Source organism: Leuciscus leuciscus, assembly GCF_965113295.1.
Source record: "Leuciscus leuciscus genome assembly, chromosome: 4".
NCBI classification, from domain to species: Eukaryota; Metazoa; Chordata; class Actinopteri; order Cypriniformes; family Leuciscidae; genus Leuciscus; species Leuciscus leuciscus.
The window spans coordinates 50,671,845-50,697,058 of NC_138728.1; the positions used below are offsets into that span (position 1 = coordinate 50,671,845).

Sequence of the window (25,214 nt, forward strand, 5' to 3'; positions counted from 1 at the left end):
CAAACTTGGTACATGTCATCCCAAGCATGACCTGAGGCAACATGCTGCGTTTCAGCGCAGCGCCACCTACTGGTCCGGAGATATGAAAAATGGCTATTTTTGCTTATAACTTCTGAACAGTTTGTCCAAAAATCATAAAATTGGTCTTGTTAGTTTCAGGGTGACATGCTGAGTCGACTGATATCAAATTTTACCATATCGGCCATTTTGGCTGTCGGCCATTTAGAATTTTGTGCTAAAATGCTGTATTTTAGGAACGCATGAACGGATTGTTACGAAACTTGGTCTGGGTCATCAGCACGATGTCCTGAAGGAGCCTCTGAAGTTTCAAAACAGCGCCACCTAGTGGTATTTTTTTTTTTCAAAATGCTTATAACTTTGGGTGTGGTCGACTTATTTTCACGAGACTCATCTAATTAGACTCCTGAATCCTTGCCGAGTCCTACGATACCAAACATGCTAGGTTTCGCCTTACGGTTTGTGTAGCGTTGTGATTTAGCGCTTAAAAAACATTTGGCTATATCTTCGAAACCGCTACTCCGATCGAGACGAAACCACCGTCAGAAGTTTGGAAACATAGGTCGATAGCTATACGCCAATGCCCAAATGCGAAAATATTGATAGTAAGGGGTAGTAAAATCCAATCAAAGTCATGTGTCAGTCATTTTTTACGTGTTTTTTCATATAAATGTCTATAACTCCGAAGCAAATTGAGATATTTTCACCAAAATTGACACACATATGTATGGGCTCACTCTGAGGACACGTAAAAAAAATGGTGGGACTGAGCCTCTTGGTGGCGCTATAACAGAACAAAACATGAAATTCCCATTGACTTCAATACAGTTTTGTGAATTAAAATGCTATACTAAACAAATGCATTGGTGTAATATTACGAAACTCAGAATGTGCCATCAGCACCATCTCCTGAACGTACCCAAAACATTTCGAGACAGTGGTAAAAAGTTATAACAAAATTTCCAAAAAGGCCAATCACTTTTGAATAAATGTGGCTATTGAAATGACACTGGCCTTAGAAGATTCCTTGGGTCAACTTGAGAACATAGATACCAAGTTTTCCTTATTTGACCGAACTTCCTGTTTGCCATCTTGATTTTCATTGAAAACCCACTTTTTTTGAACTCCTCCTAGACTGTTTGTCCGATTTTCACCAAAATCGAATTGTATTATCTCTAGACTGTGCTGACTAAAAGTTATGGATTTTGTGTTGATAGACGAAACCGTTTTTGTATAGCGCAGCAGCAAATTTGAGGCATGATGCCAAAATGACTTTTCTCTCTGCAATGCCTGGACATATTGATACCAAACTTTGTATGTGTCATTGTCACTTCACTCTGACCACATCACATCAGTTTTGTAATCATGTCAACTTGAAAAATATGAATATTGGAAAATATATGTTTTATTTTATTTATAAATGTTTAGCATTTAATGATTTTTCAGCATTTGACGGATTCTATGTAAAACAATGTTGCCAGTACACCATAGGTCTACAAATTAGTTATGTAAGGAATAATTGACGACAGGCCGTTGAATTATTAGAAAAATAATGCACACCCGAGGTGGTAATGCGGTCACGACGTGAAGCGGAGTAATAATTCAACAGCCTGAAGTCAATTATTCCGCTTATACTACAGTTACCACACCTCGAAACATTGTTCAGATTATGTATTTAAAGACGTTTGTAAAATTTTTGTCATTAAAATGCTCTTGTATGTAGGACTAATTTCTTACGCATCTAATCCCATATCCGTTGCTAATTCCAAAATGTCAGTTTAGACTTAGAGTTAGTAACGGAGGTTTGAGCCGCTGATAGCAGACTAATGCTGGGGACAAACGACTAGCTGACACATTCTCTGACTGTTTTCATCGACTGCAGCAGATTTTAAACACCGACTTTGAACACAGACTGAGCGCGCTGAACACGCGTTTGGGCATGATCAGTCATAAGTATCAAATTACATTCATTATGCAGTTATTAATGCAGTTATTAGAGAGAGATGTTGCAACAATGAGACAGAAAAGCATGTGCATCAATGTTATTATTTATTTATTAATTCAATTCGTTTTAATTCATTCGTTCATTTTTTTTTCCATTATTGACAGATGACAGTAGACTGTAGCCAAATAAATGAAACACAAAGCCCTTTTAACAAGTAGGCCTATCAATAATTATTTATTTGTTATATTATCTGCAATAAAAATCCGTGCTGCAGGACTATCCATTTAGCCTATATCCAGTTTAAGTTTCCATTGATTATAGATAGGACTATATACTTTATTTATTAAAATTAAACTGCATGTTTCTATTGATTGTGAAGGTAGACATTGAAAATTGCAGATCAAGCGCATGGGGCGAAATGCTTTTTCTTGTTATGAATTGTATCCTATTTTCCGTTATTACAGTTGACTACGCGAAGTGATATGGAACTGTAATGCGGTCAAGACCTGCCTGGAACTACTTTAGCCATGCGTTTCCCTGAAAATAATGCACACCTTAGAACAGTGGTTCTCAACTCCAGTCCTCGGGACCCGCTGCTCTGCACATTTTGTATGTCTCCCTTATTTAACACACCTGAACCAGATCATCAGCTCGTCAGGAGAGACTCCATGAACTGATTTGAGTGTGTCAGATAAGAGAGACATACGAAATGTGCAGAGCAGCGGGTCCCGAGGACTGGAGTTGAGAACCACTGCCTTAGAACGTTCGTCAACCAATCAGATTCAAGCATTCAACGGCCCTGTAGTATAAATATATAGCCTATACATTTAGTTCCATTTAAATGGATGTTAACTGATTTAAAAAAAACAAACAAACATTGGGCTTAAAAATGTCCTTATCATATGGCTCCCTCAAGTGGGCAACATTAATATCACAGCCTTTATATTTCAGTTGAAAAGGCTGATATACATTAGGGATTCAATATAATTGGTGCTTGGAAGCCTCATTATATTACTTATGGCACCAAGACACGTTCTATCGACAGAAATCAATGCTTACATTTGTATTTTATACAGGATAAATATTTTTAAGGATGGCAGTTCCCATATCACCCAGTTGGCTATATGCATCCCTGTAGTTTAGCCTATTGATTGTTCATATAAAGAATTTTACGACTATGTTACAATTAAAATTTTATCAAAAAGAAGGCGAAAGTCATGGCAGTGAAGGACATGAGTGTAAGAGGAGTTGATTGTTATAACTCTCAGAATTATAGTTCGTACGGATTTTTTTACTTTGTTTATACTATAGTCCAGTGGTTCCAATAGTTTTTAGAGTGTTGTACCACCAACAGATTATTTTTTAGCAGGGTTAGGCAATTATATATATATATATATATATATATATACACTTTAAATGTTCAATAGAGAAATATGCAATGTATGATTTAAGTATTAAACTTAAAACAGTAGGGGGTGGTAAATCACTGTCTTTATGATTGAGTCATCATTGAGTCATTTATTTAGTAGGCTTACGAAGCAAATGCATGTATTTATTTATTGTTTATTAAATCTTTAACTCCAGTATTCGATGAAAGCCGTACATACGTTCAGGAAACACTGATGTGTGCTGCAGTCCTGCAGTGGCTTTCGTTGAAACTTTTTTTGTTACAAAATGGTTCAATACTGTACTGCTTGCATGTGTGCTTGTGGATTCAGTCACTTAAAAGTTATGGATTTCGTGTCGATTGACGAAACCGTTTTCGTATAGCGCAGCAGCAAAGTTGAGGCATGATGCTAAAAACACTATTCAGGCTTTATCTCTGCAATGCCTTGACATATTGACACCAAACTTTGTATGTGTCATTGTCACTTCACTCTGACTACATCACATCAGTTTTATAACTGCGCCACCTATTGGTCGAAAGTGACAATGCATTAAATCATATTTTTAATTATTGTTTCTATGATTTTTCAGGCATTTTGACTAAAATCCTCTTTAAATGTCTTTAATTGCTCATTGTTGCAATTGGTCTGACACTTTCAGACACGTCGAAATGCCTTGTCGACTTATTCTGCTTGGCCCCGGTAATTGCTGCTTGCAGCTATATTTATTCTTCCGTTTCTTCCGACTGGGCGTCTATGGCAGCCCATAGAACCGATTGCGGGAAAGTTGTTTTGATTTGACATTCTGATAGAGGACAGTCCCAACATTAAATACACCAATTTTGGTGTTTCTAAGTCATTCCCTCTAGCGCCACCACCTGTCCAAAATTTCACTTTTATTTTGCTAATAACTTTTGAACAGTAAGGCCAATCAACAAAATTATTTTTTCCTCTGATTCCTGAGCTCTTGTCGATTCGAGTGCACCCTATGATGTCATTTTCCGGCATATAAATATGGCCGCCATTTTGAATGACCTGAAAAAGCTACTTTTTCGAACTCGTCCTAGACGGTTTGTCCGATTTGCACGAAAATTGAACCAGATCATCTTCAGGTAGTGCTGATAAAAAGTTATGGAATTCAAATTGATTCGTCAAACCGTTTTCGAATAACGCTCGAACAAATTTTACGTAGCGCTTGCGAAAACAGTCGTAGGGCTGTATCTCCGCAACGCTTTATCGGATTCAGACCAAAATTGGTACATGTCATCACAAGCATGAACTGAGGCTACATGCTGTGTTTCGGCGCAGCGCCACCTACTGGTCCAGAGATATGAAAAATGGCTATTTTTGCTTATAACTTCTGAACAGTTTGTCCAAAAATCATAAAATTGGTCTTGTTAGATTCAGGGCAACATGCCGAGTCGACTGATATCCAATTTTACCATTTCGGCCATTTTGACTGTCGGCCATTTTGAATTATGTGCTAAAATGCTGTATTTTAAGAACGCATGAACGAATTGTTACGAAACTTGGTATGGGTCATCAGCACGATGTCCTGAAGAAGCGTGAGAAGTTTCGAAACAGCGCCACCTAGTGGTGACATTTTTTTTCCAAATGCTTATAACTTTGGTTGGGATCGACTTATTTTCACGAAACTCATCTCATTAGACTCCTGAATCATTGCCGAGTCCCAAGATACCAAACATGCTAGGTTTCGCCTTATGGTTTGTGTAGCGTTGTGATTTAGCGCTTAAAAAACATTTGGCTATATCTTTGAAACCGCTTGTCCGATCGAGACGAAACCACCTTCAGAAGTTTGGAAACATAGGTCGATAGCTATACGCCAATGCCCAAATGCGAAAATATTGATGTTTAGGGGTAGTAAATTCCAAACAAAGTCATGTGTCAGTCATTTTTTACGTGTTTTTTCATATAAATGTCTATAACTCCGAAGCGAATTGAGATATTTTCACCAAAATTGACACAAATATGCATGGGCTCACTCTGAGGACACATTAAAAAAATGGTGTGACTGAGCCTCTTGGTGGCGCTATAACAGAACAAAACATGAAATTCCCATTGACTTCAATACAGTTTTGTGAAATAAAATGCTATACTAAACAAATGCATTGGTGTAATATTACGAAACTCAGAATGTGCCATCAGCTCCATCCCCTAAAAGTACCCAAAATATTTCGAGACAGCGCCACCTAGTGGTCAAAAGTTATAACAAAATTTCCAAAAAGGCTAATAACTTTTGAATTAATCTGGCTATTGAAATACCACTGGTCTTAATAGATTCCCTGGGTCAAGCTGAGAACATAGATACCAAGTTTTCCTTATTTGGCCAAACTTCCTGTCCGCCATCTTGATTTTCATTCAAAACCTACTTTTTCGAACTCCTCCTAGACTGTTTGTCCGATTTTCACCAAAATCGAATCGTATCATCTCCAGACTGTGCCGACTAAAAGTTATGGATTTCGTGTCGATAGACGAAACCGTTTTCGTATAGCGCAGCAGCAAAGTTGAGGCATGATGCCAAAAGCACTATTCAGGCTTTATCTCTGCAATCCCTTGAAATATTGACACCAAACTTTGTATGTGTCATTGTCACTTCACTCTGACCACATCACATCAGTTTTGTAACTGCTCCACCTATTGGTCGAAAGTGATAATCCATTAAATCATATTCTGAATTACTTTTTATATGATTTTTCAGCCATTTCGCCTAAAATCCTCTCTAAATGTCTTTAATTGCTCATTGTTGCAGTTGGTCTGACACCTTCAGCCATGTTGGCATATCCTGTCATCTGCTTGCGCTTGGCCCCGATAATTGCTGCTTGCAGCTATATTTATTCTTCCTTCTTCCGACTGGGTGTCTATGGCAGCCCATAGAACCGATTGCGGGAAAGTTGTAATGGTTTGACATTCTGATAGAGGACAGTCCCAACATTAAATACACCAATTTTGGTGTGTCTAAGTCATTCCCTCTAGCGCCACCACCTGTCCAAAGTTTCACTCATATTTTGCTAATAACTTTTGAACCGTAAGGCCAATCCACAAAATTCTTTTTCCCTCTGATTCCTGAGCTCATGACGATTCGATTGCACCCTATTTCGTCATTTTCCGTCATAAAAATATGGCCGCCATTTTGAATTTTCCAAAAATGCTACTTTTTCGAACTCCTCCTAGGCCGTTGCTCCGATTTTCACGAAAATTGAACCAGATCATCTCCAGACCATGCCGACAAAAAGTTATGGAATTCAAGTTGATTCGCTTAACCGTTTTTGATAAAGCCACGAACAAATTTTACGTAGCGCTTGCGAAAACAGACGTAAGGCTGTATCTCCGCAACGCTTTATCGGATTCAGACCAAACTAGGTACATGTCATCCCAAGCATAACCTGAGGCTACGTGCTGCGTTTTGGCGCAGCGCCACCTACTGGTCCGGAGATATGAAAAATGGCTATTTTTGCTTATAACTTCTGAACAGTTTGTCCAAAAATCATAAAATTGGTGTCGTTAGATTCAGGGCAACATGCCGAGTCGACTGATATCACATTTTACCATATCGGCCATTTTGACTGTCGGCCATTTTGAATTTTGTGCTAAAATGCTGTATTTTAGGAACGCATGAACGGATTGTTACGAAACTTGGTATGGGTCATCAGCACGATGTCCTGAAGGAGCGTGAGAAGTTTCGAAACAGCGCCACCTAGTGCTAATTTTTTTTTTTCAAATGCTTATAACTTTGGGTTTGGTCGACTTATTTTCACGAGACTCATCTAATTAGACTCCTGAAACCTTGCCGAGTCCTACGATACCAAACATGCTAGGTTTCGCCTTACAGTTTGTGTAGCGTTGTGATTTAGCGCTTAAAAAACATTTGGCTATATCTTCGAAACCGCTTGTCCGATCAAGACGAAACCACCTTCAGAAGTTTGGAAACATAGGTCGATAGCTATACGCCAATGCCCAAATGTGAAAATATTGATAGTAAGGGCTAGTAAAATCCAATCAAAGTCATGTGTCAGTCATTTTTTACGTGTTTTTTCATATAAATGTCTATAACTCCGAAGCAAATTGAGATATTTTCACCAAAATTGACACACATATGTATTGGCTCACTCTGAGGACACATCAAAAAAATTGTGGGACTGAGCCTCTTGTTGGCGCTATAATAGAACAAAATATGAAATTCCCATTGACTTCAATACAGTTGTGTGAAATAAAATGCTATATTGAACAAATGCATTGGTGTAATATTACGAAACTCAGAATGTGCCAACAACACCATCCCCTGAAGGTACTCAAAATATTTCAAAACAGCGCCACCTAGTGGTCAAAAGTTATAACAAAATTTCCAAAAAGGCTAATAACTTTTGAATAAATCTGGCTATTGAAATGCCACTGGTCTTAATCGATTCCTTGGGTCAAGCCGAGAACATAGATGGCAAGTTGTCCTTATTTGGCCGAACTTCCTGTCCGCATCTTGATTTTCAGTCAAAACCTACTTTTTCGAACTCCTCCATGACCGTTTGTCCGATTTTCACCAAAATCGAATCGTATCATCTCCAGATTGTGCCAACTAAAAGTTATGGATTTCGTGTCGACAGACGAAACCGTTTTCGTATAGCGCAGCAGCAAAGTTGAGGCATGATGCCAAAAGGACTATTCAGGCTTTATCTCTGCAATGCCTTGACATATTGACACCAAACTTTGTATGTGTCATTGTCACTTCACTCTGAACACATTACATCAGTTTCGTAACTGCGTCACCTATTGGTCGAAAGTGATAATGAAATCATATTTTTTATTACTGTTAATGTGATTTTACAGGCATTTTGCCTAAAATCCTCTTTAAATGTCTTTAATTGCTCATTGTTGCAGTTGGTCTGACACCTTCAGCCATGTTGGCACATCCTGTCATATGCTTGCGCTTGGCCCCGATAATTGCTGCTTGCAGCTATATTTATTATTCTTCCTTTTTCCGACTGGGTGTCTATGGCAGCCCATAGAACCGATTGCGGGAAAGTTGTAATGGTTTGACATTCTGATAGAGGACAGTCCCAACATTAAATACACCAATTTTGGTGGGTCTAAGTCATTCCCTCTAGCGCCACCACCTGTCCAAAGTTGCACTTATATTTTGCTAATAACTTTTGAACTGTAAGATCAATCAACAAAATTCTTTTTTTCTCTGATTCCTGAGCTCATGACGATTCGATTGCACCCTATGACGTCATTTCCCTCATAAAAATATGGCCGCCATTTAGAATTTTATAAAAAAGCTACTTTTTCGAACTCGTCCTAGACGGTTTGTCCGATTTGCACGAAAATTGAACCAGGTCATCTTCAGGCAGTGCTGACAAAAAGTTATGGAATTCAAATTGATTCGTCAAACCGTTTTTGATAAACGCTCGAACAAATTTTACGTAGCGCTTGCAAAAACAGTTGTAAGGCTGTATCTCCGCAACGGTTTATCGTATTCAGACCAAACTTGGTACATGTCATCACAAGCATGACCTGATGTTACATGCTGCGTTTCGGCGCAACACCACCTACTGGTCCGGAGATATGAAAAATGGCTGTTTTTGCTTATAACTTCTGAATGGTTTGTCCAAAAATCATCAAATTGGTCTTGTTATATTCAGGGCATCATGCTGAGTCGACTGATATCCAATTTGACCATATCGGCCATTTTGACTGTCGGCCATTTTGAATTTTGTGCTAAAATGCTGTATTTTAAGAACGCATGAACTGATTGTTACGAAACTTGGTATGGGTCATCAGCACGATGTCCTGAAGGAGCGTGAAAAGTTTTGAAACAGCGCCACCTAGTGGTTAATCTTTTTATTCAAATGCTTATAACTTTGGGTTTGGTCGACTTATTTTCACAAGATTCATCTCATTAGACTACTGAATCGTTGCCGAGTCCAACGATACCAAACATGCTAGGTTTCGCCTTACGGTTTGTGTAGCGTTGTGATTTAGCGCTTAAAAAACATTTGGCTATATCTTCGAAACCGCTACTCCGATCAAGACGAAACCACCGTCAGAAGTTTGGAAACATAGGTCGATAGCTATACGCCAATGCCCAAATGCGAAAATATTGATAGTAAGGGGTACTAAAATCCAATCAAAGTCATGTGTCAGTAATTTTTTACGTGTTTTTTCATATAAATGTCTATAACTCCGAAGCGAATTGAGATATTTTCACCAAAATTGACACACATATGTATGGGCTCACTCTGAGGACATGTAAAAAAAATGGTGGGACTGAGCCTCTTGGTGGCGCTATAACAGAACAAAACATGAAATTCCCATTGACTTCAATACAGTTTTGTGAAATAAAATGCTATACTAAACAAATGCATTGGTGTAATATTACGAAACTCAGAATGTGCCTTCAGCACCATCCCCTGAAGCTACCCAAAATATTTCGAGACAGTGCCACCTAGTGGTCAAAAGTTATAACAAGATTTCCAAAAAGGCTAATAACTTTTGAATAAATCGGCCTATCGAAATGCCACTGGTCTTAATAGATTCCTTGTGTCAAGCCGAGAACATAGATACCAAGTTTTCCTTATTTGGCCGAACTTCCTGTCCGCCATCTTGATTTTCATTCAAAACCTACTTTTTTGAACTCCTCCTAGACCGTTTGTCCGATTTTCACCAAAATCGAATCGTATCATCTCCAGACTGTGCTGTCTAAAAGTTATGGATTTCGTGTCAATAGACGAAACCGTTTTCGTGTAGAGCAGCAGCAAATTTGAGTCATGATGCCAAAAGCACTATTCAGGCTTTATCTCTGTAATGCCTTGACATATTGACACCAAACTTTGTATGTGTCATTGTCACTTCACTCTGACCACATCACATCAGTTTTGTAACTGCTCCACCTATTGGTCGAAAGTGATAACCCATTAAATCATATTTTGAATTACTTTTTATATGATTTTTCAGCCATTTCGCCTAAAATCCTCTTTATATGTCTTTAATTGCAAATTGTTGCAGTTGGTCTGACACCTTCAGCCATGTTGGCATATCCTGTCATCTGCTTGCGCTTGGCCCCGATAATTGCTGCTTGCAGCTATATTTATTATTATTATTATTCTTCTTTTTCTTCCGACTTGGTGTCTATGGCAGCCCATAGAACCACTTGCGGGAAAGTTATGAAATTTGGCACCGTGATAGAGGACAGGCCAATCTGTCACCATAGCAAATTTGGTGTCTTAAAACCAATCCCTCTAGCGCCACCAACTGTCCAAAGTTGCACTCATGTTTATGCTAATAACTTTTGAACCACAAGGGCTAGAAACAAAATTCTTTTTTCCTCTGATTCCTGAGCTCATGACAATTCGAAAGCACCCTATGACGTCATTTTCCGTCATAATATTTTTCCGCCATTTTGAATTTTCCGAAAAACCTACTTTTCCGAACTCCTCCTAGGCCGTTGCTCCAATTTCCACGAAAATTGAATCAGATCATCTTCAGACCATGCCGACAAAAAGTTATGGAATTGGTGTTGATTTGTCAAACCGTTCTCGAATACCACGCAAACAAATTTTACGTAGCGCTTGCGAAAACAGACACAAGCCTGTATCTCCGCAACGCTTTATCGTATTCAGACCAAACTTGGTACATATCACCACAAGCATGACCTGAGGCTAAATGCTGCGTTTCGGTGTAGTGCCACCTACTGGTCCGGAGATATGAAAAATGGCTGTTTTTGCTTATAACTTCTGAATGGTTTGTTCAAAAATCATAAAAGTGGTCTCGTTAGATTCAGGGTGACATGCTGAGTCGACTGATATCCAATTTTCCCTGATCAGCCATTTTGGCTGTCGGCCATTTTGAATTATGTGCTAAAATGCTATATTTTATGAACGCATGAACGGATTGTTACGAAACTCAGTATGGGTCATCAGCACGATGTCCTGAAGGAGCCTGAGAAGTTTCGAAACAGCGCCACCTAGTGGTTAATCTTTTTTCCCAAATGCTTATAACTCTGGGTGTGGTCGACTTATTTTCACAAGAGTCATCTCTTTAGACTCCTGAATCGTTGCCGAGTCCAACGATACCAAACATGCTCGGTTTCGCCTTACGGTTTGTGTAGCGTTGTGATTTAGCGCTTAAAAAACATTTGGCTATATCTTCGAAACCGCTAGTCCGATCGAGACGAAACCACCGTCAGAAGTTTGGAAACATAGGTCGATAGCTATACGCCAATGCCCAAATGCAAAAATATTGATAGTAAGGGGTAGTAAAATCCAATCAAAGTCATGTGTCAGTCATTTTTTACGTGTTTTTTCATATAAATGTCTATAACTCCAAAGCAAATTGAGATATTTTCACCAAAATTGAAAAACATACGTATGGGCTCACTCTGAGGACACATAAAAAAAATGGTGGGACTGAGCCTCTTGGTGGCGATATAATAGAACAAAACATGAAATTCCCATTGACTTCAATACAGTTTTGTGAAAGAAAATGCTTTACTAAACAAATGCATTGGTGTAATATTACGAAACTCAGAATGTGCCATCAACACCATAGCCTGAAGGTTCCCAAAATATTTCAAGACAGCGCCACCTAGTGGTCAAAATTTATAAACATTTCTCCAAAAAGGCTAATAACTTTTGAATAAATCGGCCTATCGAAATGCCACTGGTCTTAATAGATTCCTTGGGTCAAGCCGACAACATAGATACCAAGTTTTCCTTATTTGGCCAAACTTCCTGTCCACCATCTTGATTTTCATTCAAAACCTACTTTTTCGAACTCCTCCTAGACCGTTTGTCCGATTTTCACCAAAATCGAATCATATCATCTCCAGACTGTGCCGCCTAAAAGTTATGGATTTCGTGTCGATAGACGAAACCATTTTCGTATAGTGCAGCAGCAAAGTTGAGTCATGATGCCAAAAGCACTATTCAGGCTTTATCTCTGTAATGCCTTGACATATTGACACCAAATTTTGTATGTATCATTGTCACTTCACTCTGACCACATCACATCAGTTTTGTAACTGCTCCACCTATTGGTCGAAAGTGATAATCCATTAAATCATATTTTGAATGACTTTTTATATGATTTGTCAGCCATTTCACCTAAAATCCTCTTTAAATGTCTTTAATTGCTCATTGTTGCAGTTGGTCTGACACCTTCAGCCATGTTGGCATATCCTGTCATCTGCTTGCGCTTGGCCCCGATAATTGCTGCTTGCAGCTATATTTATTATTATTATTCATTTTTCCGACTGGGAGTCTATGGCAGCCCATAGAACCACTTGCGGGAAAGTTTTCAAATTTGGCACACTGATAGAGGAGAGTCTGAACTATCAGCATAGCAAATTTGGAGTCTCCAATTCATTCCCTCTAGCGCCACCAGCTGTCCAAAGTTGCACTCATGTTTATGCTAATAACATTTGAACCACAAGGGCTAGAAACAAAATTCTTTTTTCCTCTGATTCCTTAGTTCAAGACGATTCGAATGCACCATATGACGTCATTTTCCGTCATAATAATTTTTCCGCCATTTTGAATTTTCCGAAAAACCTACTTTTTCGAACTCCTCCTAGGCCGTTGCTCCAATTTCCACAAAAATTGAATCAGATCATCTTCAGACCATGACGACAAAAAGTTATGGAATTCGTATTGATTCGTCAAACCGTTCTCGAATACAGCGCAAACAAATTATACGTAGCGCTTGCGAAAACAGACACAAGCCTCTATCTGCTCAACACTTTATCATATTCAGACCAAACTTGGTACATATCATCACAAGCATGACCTGAGGCTACATGCTGCGTTTCGGCGCAGTGCCACCTACTGGTCCGGAGATATGAAAAATGGCTGTTTTTGCTTATAACTTCTGAATGGTTTGTCCAAAAATCATAAAAGTGGTCTCGTTAGATTCAGGGCATCATGCCGAATCGACTGATATCCAATCTTCCCAGATCAGTCATTTTGGCTGTCGGCCATTTTTAATTATGTGCTAAAATGCTGTATTTTATGAACGCATGTACGGATTGTTACGAAACTCGGTATGGGTCATCAGCACGATGTCCTGAAAGAGCCTGGGAAGTTTCGAAACAGCGCCACCTAGTGGTAAATTTTTTTCCCCAAATGCTTATAACTTTGGGTGTGGTCAACTTATTTTCACAAAAGTCATCTCTTTAGACTCCTGAGTCGTTGCCGAGTCCAACGATACCAAACATGCTAGGTTTCGCCTTACGGTTTGTGTAGCGTTGAGATTTAGCGCTTAAAAAGCATTTGGCTATATCTTCGAAACCGCTAGTCCGATCGAGACGAAACCACCGTCAGAAGTTTGGAAACATAGGTCGATAGCTATACGCCAATGCCCAAATGCGAAAATATTGATAGTAAGGGGTAGTAAAATCCAATCAAAGTCATGTGTCAGTCATTTTTAACGTGTTGTTTCATATAAATGTCTATAACTCCGAAGCAAATTGAGATATTTTCACCAAAATTGACACACATTTGTATGGGCTCACTCTGAGGACACACAAAAAAAATGGTGGGACTGAGCCTCTTGGTGGCGCTATAATAGAACAAAACATGAAATTCCCATTGACTTCAATACAGTTTTGTGAAATAAAATGCTTTACTAAACAAATGCATTGGTGTGATATTACGAAACTCAGAATGTGCCATCAACACCATCCCCTGAAGGTACCCAAAAAATTTCGAGACAGCGCCACCTAGTGGTCAAAAATTATAAAAACATTTCCAAAAAGGATAATAACATTTGATTAAATCTGGCTATTGAAATGCCACTGGTCTTAATAGATTCCTTGGGTCAAGCCGAGAACAAAGATACCAAGTTTTTCTTATTTGGCCGAACTTCCTGTCCGCCATCTTGATTTTCATTCAAAACCTACTTTTTCGAACTCCTCCTAGGCTGTTGCTCCAATCTTCACCAAAATTGAATCGTATCATCTCCAGACTGTGCTGACTAAAAGTTATGGTTTTCGTGTCGATAGACGAAACCGTTTTCGTATAGCGCAGCAGCAAAGTTGAGGCATGATGGTAAAAGCACTATTCAGGCTTTATCTCTGCAATGCCTTGACATATTGACACCAAACTTTGTATGTGTCATTGTCACTTCACTCTGACCACATCACATCAGTTTTGTAACAGCGCCACCTATTGGTCGAAAGTGATAATCCATTAAATCATATTTTGAATGACTTTTTATATGATTTTTCAGCCATTTCGCTTAAAATCCTCTTTAAATGTATTTAATTGCTCATTGTTGCAGTTGGTCTGACACCTTCAGCCATGTTGGCATATCCTGTCATCTGCTTGCGCTTGGCCCCGATAATTGCTGCTTGCAGCTATATTTATTAGGGGCCAAGCACCGAAGGTGCGTAGGCACCTATTGTATCTGTTCCCGTTCCTATTATTATTATTATTCTTCCTTTTTCCGACTGGGAGTCTATGGCAGCCCATAGAACCGATTGCGGGAAAGTTGTTTTGGTTTGACATTCTGATAGAGGACAGTCCCAACATTAAATACACCAATTTTGGTGTTTCTAAGTCATTCCCTCTAGCGCCACCACCTGTCCAAAATTTCACTTTTATTTTGCTAATAACTTTTTAACCGTGAAGTCAAACAACAAAATTCCTTTTTCCTCAGATTCCTGAGCTCATGACGGTTCGATTGCACCCTATGACGTCATTTTCCGTCATAAAATATGGCCGCCATCTTGAATTTTCCAAAACAGCTACTTTTTCGAACTCCTCCTAGGCCGTTGCTCCAATTTCCACGAAAATTTAATCAGATCATCTTCATACCATGCCGACAAAAAGTTATGGAATTCGTGTTGATTCATCAAACCGTTCTCGAATACAGCGCAAACAAATTTTACGTAGCGCTTGCAAAAACAGACACTAGCCTGTATCTCCGCAACGCTTTATCGTATTCAGACCAAACTTGGTACATATCATCACAAGCATGACCTGAGGCTACATGCTGCGTTTCGGCACAGTGCCACCTACTGGTCCGGAGATATGAAAAATGGTTGTTTTTGCTTATAACTTCTGAATGGTTTGTCCAAAAATCATAAAAGTGGTCTCGATAGATTCAGGGCGTCATGCTGAGTCGACTGATATACAATCTTCCCAGATCAGTCATTTTGGCTGTCGGCCATTTTGAATTATGTGCTAAAATGCTGTATTTTATGAACGCATGAACGGATTGTTACGAAACTCAGTATGGGTCATCAGCACGATGTCCTGAAGGAGCCTGATAAGTTTCGAAACAGCGCCACCTAGTGGGGAATTTTTTTTCCCAAATGCTTATAACTTTGGGTGTGGTCGACTTATTTTCACAAAAGTCATCTCTTTAGACTCCTGAATCGTTGCAGAGTCCAACGATACCAAACATGCTAGGTTTCGCCATACGGTTTGTGTAGCGTTGTGATTTAGCGCTTAAAAAACATTTGGCTATATCTTCGAAAGCGCTAGTCTGATCGAGACGAAACCACCGTCAGAAGTTTGGAAACATAGGTCGATAGCTATACGCCAATGCCCAAATGCGAAAATATTGATAGTAAGGGGTAGTAAAATCCAATCAAAGTCATGTGTCAGTCATTTTTTACGTGTTTTTTCATATAAATGTCTATAACTCCAAAGCAAATTGAGATATTTTCACCAAAATTGACACACATATGTATGGGCTCACTCTGAGGACACATAAAAAAAATGGTGGGACTGAGCCTCTTGGTGGCGCTATAATAGAACAAAACATGAAATTCCCATTGACTTCAATACAGTTTTGTGAAATAAAATGCTTTACTAAACAACTGCATTGGTTTAATATTACGAAACTCAGAATGTGCCATCAACATCATCCCCTGAAGGTACCCAAAATATTTCAAGACAGCGCCACCTAGTGGTCAAAAGGATTTCCAAAAAGGATAATAACATTTGATTAAATCTGGCTATTGAAATGCCACTGGTCTTAATAGATTCCTTGGGTCTAGCCGAGAACATAGATACCAAGTTTTCCTTATTTGGCCGAACTTCCTGTCCACAACCTAGATTTTCCGTCAAAACCTACTTTTTCGAACTCCACCTAAACCGTTTGTCCAATTTTCACCAAAATTGAATCGTATCATCTCCAGACTGTGCTGACTAAAAGTTATGGATTTCGTGTTGATAGACGAAACCGTTTTCGTATAGCGCAGCAGCAAAGTTGAGGCATGATGCTAAAAGCACTATTCAGGCTTTATCTCTGCAATGCCTTGACATATTGACACCAAACTTTGTATGTGTCATTGTCACTTTATTCTGACCACATCACATCAGTTTTGTAACTGCGCCACCTATTGGTCGAAAGTGATAATCAATCAAATCATATTTTGAATTACTTTTTATGATTTTTCAGCCATTTCGCCTAAAATCCTCTTTAAATGTCTTTAATTGCTCATTGTTGCAGTTGGTCTGACACCTTCAGCCATGTTGGCATATCCTGTCATCTGCTTGCGCTTGGCCCCGATAATTGCTGCTTGCAGCTATATTTAGGGGCCAAGCACCGAAGGTGCGGAGGCACCTATTGTATCTGTTCCCGTTCTTATTAGGGGCCAAGCACCGAAGGTGCGTAGGCACCTATTGTATCTGTTCCCGTTCCTATTATTAGGGGCCAAGCACCGAAGGTGCGGAGGCACCTATTGTATTTGTTCCGGTTCTTATTATTAGGGGCCAAGCACCGAAGGTGCGGAGGCACCTATTGTTTTTGTTCCGGTTCTTATTATTATTATTATTATTATTCTTCTTCTTCTTCTTCCGCTCTGGGAGTCTATGGCAGCCCATAGAACCGCTTGCGGGAAAGTTATGAAATTTGGCACAATGATAGAGGACAGTCCAAAAAGTCACCATGCCAAATTTGGTGTCTTAAAACCAATCCCTCTAGCGCCACCACCTGTCCAAACTTTCACTTTTATTTTGCTTTTAACTTTTGAACCGTTTGGCCAATCAACAAAATTCTTTTTTCCTCTGATTCCTGAGCTCATGACGATTCGATTGCACCCTATGACGTCATTTTCCGGCTTATAAATATGGCCGACATTTTGAATGTGCTGAAAAAGCTACTTTTTCGAACTCGTCCTAGACGGTTTGTCCGATTTGCACGAAAATTGAACCAGATCATCTTCAGGCAGTGCTGACAAAAAGTTATGGAATTCAAATTGATTCGTCAAACCGTTTTCGAATAACGCTCGAACACATTTTACGTAGCGCTTGCGAAAACAGTCGTAGGGCTGTATCTCCGCAACGCTTTATCGGATTCAGACCAAAATTGGTACATGTCATCACAAGCATGACCTGAGGCTACATGCTGCGTTTCGGCGCAGCGCCACCTACTGGTCCGGAGATATGAAAAATGGCTATTTTTGCTTATAACTTCTGAACAATTTGTCCAAAAATCATAAAATTGGTCTCGTTAGATTCAGGGCAACATGCCGAGTCGACTGATATCAAATTTTACCATATCGGCCATTTTGACTGTCGGCCATTTTGAATTTTGTGCTAAAATGCTGTATTTTAAGAACGCATGAACGGATTGTTACGAAACTTGGTATGGGTCATCAGCACGATGTTCTGAAGGAGCGTGAGAAGTTTCGAAACAGCGCCACCTAGTGGTCAAAAGTTAAAACAACATTAACAAAAAGGCTAATAACTTTTGAATAAATCTGGCTACCTAAATGCCACTGGTCTTAATAGATTCCTTGGGTCAAGCCGAGAACATAGATACCAAGTTTACCTTATTTGGCCAAACTTCCTGTCCGCCATCTTGATTTTCATTCAAAACCTACTTTTTCAAACTCCTCCTAGACCGTTTGTCCGATTTTCACCAAAATCGAATCGTATCATCTCCAGACCGTGCCGACTAAAAGTTATGGATTTCGTGTGGATAGACCAAACCGTTTTCGTATAGCGCAGCAGCAAAGTTGAGGCATGATGCTAATAGCACTATTCAGGCTTTATCTCTGCAATCCCTTGAAATATTGACACCAAACTTTGTATGTGTCATTGTCACTTCACTCTGACCACATCACATCAGTTTTGTAACTGCGCCACCTATTGGTCGAAAGTGATAATGCATTAAATCATATTTTTATTGACTGTTTCTATGATTTTTCAGCCATTTCGTCTAAAATCCTCTTTAAATGTCTTTAATTGCTCATTGTTGCAGTTGGTCTGACACCTTCAGCCATGTTGGCATATCCTGTCATCTACTTGCGCTTGGCCCCGGTAATTGCTGCTTGCAGCTATATTTATTATTATTATTCTTCTTCTTCCGACTGGGCGTCTATGGCAGCCCATAGAACCGATTGCGGGAAAGTTGTTTTGGTTTGACATTCTGATAGAGGACAGTCCCAACATTAAATACACCAATTTTGGTGTTTCTAAGTCACTCCCTCTAGCGCCACCACCTGTCCAAAGTTTCACTTTTATTATGCTAATAACTTTTGAAGCGTAAGGCCAATCAACAAAATTCTTTTTTCCTCTGATTCCTGAGCTCATGCCGATTCGATTGCACCCTATGACGTCATTTTCCGGCTTATAAATATGGTCGCCTTTTTGAATGTGCTGAAAAAGCTACTTTTTCGAACTCGTCCTAGACGGTTTGTCCGATTTGCACGAAAATTGAACCAGATCATCTTCAGGCAGTGCTGACAAAAAGTTATGGAATTCAAATTGATTCGTCAAACCGTTTTTGAATAACGCTCGAACACATTTTACGTAGCGCTTGCGAAAACAGTCGTAGGGCTGTATCTCCGCAACGCTTTATCGGATTCAGACCAAAATTGGTACATGTCATCACAAGCATGACCTGAGGCTACATGCTGCGTTTCGGCGCAGCGCCACCTACTGGTCCGGAGATATGAAAAATGGCTATTTTTGCTTATAACTTCTGAATGGTTTGTCCAAAAATCATAAAATTGGTCTCGTTAGATTCAGGGCAACATGCCGAGTCGACTGATATCAAATTTTACCATATCGGCCATTTTGACTGTCGGCCATTTTGAATTTTGTGCTAAAATGCTGTATTTTAAGAACGCATGAACGGATTGTTACGAAACTTGGTATGGGTCATCAGCACGATGATCTGAAGGAGCGTGAGAAGTTTCGAAACAGCGCCACCTAGTGGTGATTTTTTTTTTCCAAATGCTTATAACTTTGGGTGTGGTTGACTTATTTTCACCAAACTCATCTCATTAGACTCCTGAATCCTTGCCGAGTCCAACGATACCAAACATGCTAGGTTTCGCCTCACGGTTTGTGTAGCGTTGTGATTTAGCGCTTAAAAAACATTTGGCTATATCTTCGAAACCGTTTGTCCGATCGAGACGAAACCACCGTCAGAAGTTTGGAAACATAGGTCGATAGCTAAACGCCAATGCCCAAATGCGAAAATATTGATGTTTAGGGGTAGTAAATTCCAATCAAAGTCATGTGTCAGTCATTTTTTACGTGTTTTTTCATTTAAATGTCTATAACTCCGAAGCGAATTGAGATATCTTCACCAAAATTGACACACATATGTATGGGCTCACTCTGAGGACACGTAAAAAAAATTGTGGGACTGAGCCTCTTGGTGGCGCTATAACAGAACAAAACATGAAATTCCCATTGACTTCAATACAGTTTTGTGAAATAAAATGCTATACTGAACAAATGCATTGGTGTAATATTACGAAACTCAGAATGTGCCATCAGCACCATCCCCTGAAAGTACCCAAAATATTTTGAGACAGCGCCACCTAATGGTCAAAAGTGACAATCAATTAAATCATATTTTTAATTACTCTTTCTATGATTTTTCAGCCATTTCGCCTAAAATCCTCTTTAAATGTCTTTAATTGCTCATTGTTGCAGTTGATCTGACACTTTCAGCCATGTCTTGTCGTCTTATTCTGCTTGGCCCCGGTAATGGCTGCTTGCAGCTATATTTATTATTATTCTTCCGTTTCTTCCGACTGGGAGTCTATGGCAGCCCATAGAACCGATTGCGGGAAAGTTGTAATGGTTTGACATTCTGATAGAGGACAGTCCCAACATTAAATACACCAATTTTGGTGTGTCTAAGTCATTCCCTCTAGCGCCACCACCTGTCCAAAGTTTCACTTTTATTTTGCTAATAACTTTTGAACCGTAAGTCCAATCAACAAAATTCCTTTTTTCTCTTATTCCTGAGCTCATGCCAATTCGATTGCACCCTATGACGTCATTTTCGTCATAACAATATGGCCGCCATTTTGAATTGTCCTTAAAAGCTACTTTTTCGAACTCGTCCTAGATGGTTTGTCCGATTTGCACGAAAATTTAACCAGATCATCTTCAGGCAGTGCTGACCAAAAGTTATGGAATTCAAATTGATTCGTCAAACCGTTTTTGAATAACGCTCAAACTAATTTTACGTAGCGCCTGCAAAAAAAGTCGTAGGGCTCTATCTCCGCAACGGTTTATCGTATTCAGACCAAACTTGGTACATGTCATCACAGGCATGACCTGAGGCAACATGCTGTGTTTCGGCGCAGCGCCACCTACTGGTCCGGAGATATGGAAAATGGCTATTTTTGCTTATAGCTTTTGAACAGTTTGTCCAAAAATCATAAAATTGGTCTCGTTAGATTCAGGGCATCATGCTGAGTCGACTGATATCCAATTTTCCCAGATCAGCCATTTTGGCTGTCGGCCATTTTGAATTATGTGCTAAAATGCTGTATTTTAGGAATGCATGAACCTATCGTTACGAAACTCGGTATGGGTCATCAGCACGATGTCCTGAAGGAGCCTCAGAAGTTTCGAAACAGTGCCACCTAGTGGTGAATTTTTTCCCCCAAATGCTTCCAAATGCTTCTAACTTTGGGTGTGGTCGACTTATTTTTACGAGACTCATCTCATTAGAGTCCTGAATCGTTGCCGAGTCCCACGATACCAAACATGCTAGGTTTCACCTTACGGTTTGTGTAGCGTTGTGATTTAGTGCTTAAAAAACATTTGGCTATATCTTCGAAACCGCTATTCCGATCGAGACGAAACCACCGCCAGAAGTTTGGAAACATAGGTCGATAGCTATATGTTAATGCCCAAATGCGAAAATATTGATGTTTAGGGGTAGTAAATTCCAATCAAAGTCATGTGTCAGTCATTTTTTACTTGTTTTTTCATATATATGTCTATAACTCCGAAGCGAATTGAGATATTTTCACCAAAATCGACACACATATGTATGAGCTCACTCTGAGGACATGTAAAAAAAATGGTGGGACTCAGCCTCTTGGTGACGCTATAATAGAACCAAACATGAAATTCCCATTGACTTCTATACAGTTTTGTGAAATAAAATGCTATACTAAACAAATGCATTGGTGTAATATTACGAAACTCATAATGTGCCATCAGCACCATCCCCTGAAGGGATCCAAAATATTTCGAGACAGTGCCACCTAGTGGTCAAAAGTTATAACAAAATTTACAAAACTGCTAATAACTTTTGAATAAGTTGGCCTATTATAATGCAACTGGTCTTAATAGATTCCTTGGGTCAAGCCGAGAACATAGATACCAAGGTTTCCTTATTTGGCCTAGCTTCCTGTCCGCCATCTTGATTTTCAGTCAAAACCTACTTTTTCGAACTCCTCCTAGACCGTTTGTCCGATTTTCATCAAAATCGAATCGTATCATCTCCAGACTGTGCTGACTAAAAGTTATGGATTTCGTGTCTATAGACAAAACCGTTTTCGTATAGCGTAGCAGCAAAGATGAGGCATGATGCTAAAAGCACTATTCAGGCTTTATCTCTGCAATGCCTTGACATATTGACACCAAACTTTGTATGTGTCATTGTCACTTCACTCTGACCACATCACATCAGTTTTGTAACTGCGCCACCTATTGGTTGAAAGTGATAATCCATTAAATCATATTTTGAATGACTTTTTATATGATTTTTCAGCCATTTCGCCTAAAATCCTCTTTAAATGTCTTTAATTGATTGACCAAGATGGCGGCGCACACAGTTGCAGCGGCTCAGTGCTTTCCCTGTTGGTACTTTTTACGAATGTGTGTGTGTATAGTGTTCTGTATCCAGTCTTTTTATTGTACAAACAACACTTACAGCCGACATGATCTATGGAAGTTTGGCATTTGTAGCAAACAGAGCATTTCCACTGATTTTCACCGCTCACACAACATTCCTCCGGATATCGCGAGGTGCCCTGGTTCTCCGTGGATTATCATCCCAGCGGGCAGGCGGAGAAGGCGGCGCAAAGAGAGGAAACAAAAGCGGGGCTGCAGGGCCGGTGCGCTAACAAGGCTACGAAGGAAGCCACACAAACCACCGCTTCCCAGCATCTTCCTCTCCAATGCAAGATCACTTGTTAATAAAATGGATGAACTGAGGCTTCAGGTTGCAAAAAATAATGCCATCAAGAACAGTTGCATCCTGTTGATCACGGAAACCTGGCTCCACTCACTCATCCCGGACTTAGCTATCCAGCTAGCAGGCTACACAGCACAGCGCCAGGACAGGACAAGTAACTCTGGTAAGAGCAGAGGAGGGGGGCTGTGTGTGTATGTCAACAACTGCTGGTGTACTAACACAGTGATATTGGACAGACATTGCTCCCCAGATTTGGAGTATGTGACTATCAAATGTCGTCCAATTTATCTCCCTAGAGAGTTTACTGTTGTCCTGATTACTGCTGTTTATATTCCGCCCGATGCTAACGCTAACTCAGCTCTCATACTTTTAAGTGGCAGCGTTAGCAATCAGCAGAGTAGGTATCCTGATGCAGTGTGTATTGTTGCGGGGGATTTCAACCACGCAGAATTAAAAGCAGTGCTCCCAAAATTCCATCAGCACGTAAAGTGTGCAACCAGAGGAGCTAATACATTGGACAAGGTCTACTCAAACATCAAGCGGGGCTACAAGGTCAATCCATTACCACACCTGGCCCAGTCTGACCACCTGTCACTGCTGTCAGTCCCGGCATACACCCCCATTAGGAAAACCACTCCTATCATCACAAAGACTATTAAAACATGGCCTGATGGAGCCTCCCAGCAGCTGCAGGACTGCTTTGACAGGACCTGTTGGGACACTTTTGAACACCCAGATCTGGATATGTTTACAGACAGTGTTCTGTGTTATATTAAATACTGCATAGACATTGTCACAGTAGACAAACACATCCAGGTCTATCCCAACCAGAAGCCCTGGATGTCTAGGGAGGTCCAGCATCTGTTAAAGGCGAGGAACACTGCTTTCAGATCAGGTGACGAGTCTCTCTACAGTGCAGCACGTACTAATCTGAAGAGGGGCATCCGAAAGGCCAAGTCTGACTACAGGAGGAGGATCGAGGACCACTTGGACAGCAACAACAGCAGGCAGGTGTGGCAGGGAATCCAGCACATCACCAATTATAGGACCAACCCCGGGGCTGTGGAAGGGGATGCCTCACTGGCGGAGGAGTTAAACCACTTCTTTGCCCGTTTTGAGGTTCAGCCACCAGAGGCAGCCACACCACATCCAGTAGCTCACAGCGACACTGTCCTCATGGTAAAAGAGCATGAGGTGAGGCGTACGCTGCGGGCAGTCAACCCGCGGAAGGCAGCCGGCCCTGATGGCATCTGCGGACGCGTATTAAAGGACTGTGCGGACCAGCTGGTGGGGGTCTTTACTAAGATCTTCAACCAGTCACTCTCCCAGCTCACTGTCCCATCATGCCTGAAGTCCTCCATCATTGTCCCCCTGGCCAAAAAAACAAATATAACCACTCTCAACGACTACCGGCCAGTAGCACTCACCCCTGTGGTGATGAAGTGCTTTGAGAAACTGGTCCGTAGTCACATCATGTCTTTTTATCCTCCTACCTTTGACCCACACCAGTTTGCTTACAGGGCGAACAGATCGACTGAGGATGCCGTGGCTACAGCCCTCCATGCTGCACTGTTCCACCTGGAGCAGCCGGGGAGCTATGCCCGGTTACTTTTCATAGACTTTAGCTCTGCTTTTAATACTATCCTCCCCCACAGACTGGTGTCCAAACTGTCCAACAGTGGAATACCACACTCCACCTGCCTATGGATTAAGGACTTTCTGTCAGACCGCACTCAGAGGGTAAGAATGGGCCCCCATACATCCACGGCCCTCAGCCTCAGCACTGGCTCCCCGCAGGGCTGTGTGCTGAGTCCCCTTCTCTATACCCTCTACACCCACGACTGCACCCCTGCTCATCAGAGCAACACCTTTGTCAAATTTGCTGATGATACCACAGTAGTGGGGCTCATCACAAGGGGGGATGAGTCCAATTACAGAGACGAGGTGGAGAAATTGGTGGGGTGGTGCAAAGTTAACAACTTGCTCCTCAATACATTAAAGACCAAGGAACTCATCGTGGACTTCAGGAGGAAGAAAACGGTAATCCAGCCACTGTTCATAGGCGGAACCTGTGTAGAGAGGGTTTCTGACTTCCGCTTCCTGGGAGTCAACATCATGGAGGACCTGACCTGTGCCGTCCACAACACTGAGCTAGTGAAGAAGACCCAGCAGAGACTCTACTTTCTAAGAGTTCTCAGGAGGAACAACATCCCCAAAAAACTGCTGGTGTCCTTCTATCGCTGCTCAATTGAGAGCATCCTGTCATACTGTCTCTGTGTGTGGTTTCCAAGCTGCACTGTGGCACAGAGGAAAAAGCTCCAGGGTGTCATAAAGGCAGCACAGAAAATCACTGGTTGCCCCCTCCCCTCTATGGAAGAACTTCACAGCTCCTGCTGCATCAAAAAGGCCAAAACCATCATACAGGACTCATCACACCCCGGTCACAC

The 25,214-nt window shown here is 40.6% G+C and overlaps 1 protein-coding gene across 6 annotated transcripts in view; it reads right to left on the bottom strand.

The window, feature by feature from the left end:
- The window catches only part of LOC309497009 (E3 SUMO-protein ligase ZBED1-like), a 130,425-nt gene that overhangs the window by 71,274 nt on the left and 33,937 nt on the right, over positions 1-25,214 (bottom strand). The gene's annotated exons all lie outside the window — the stretch shown is intronic.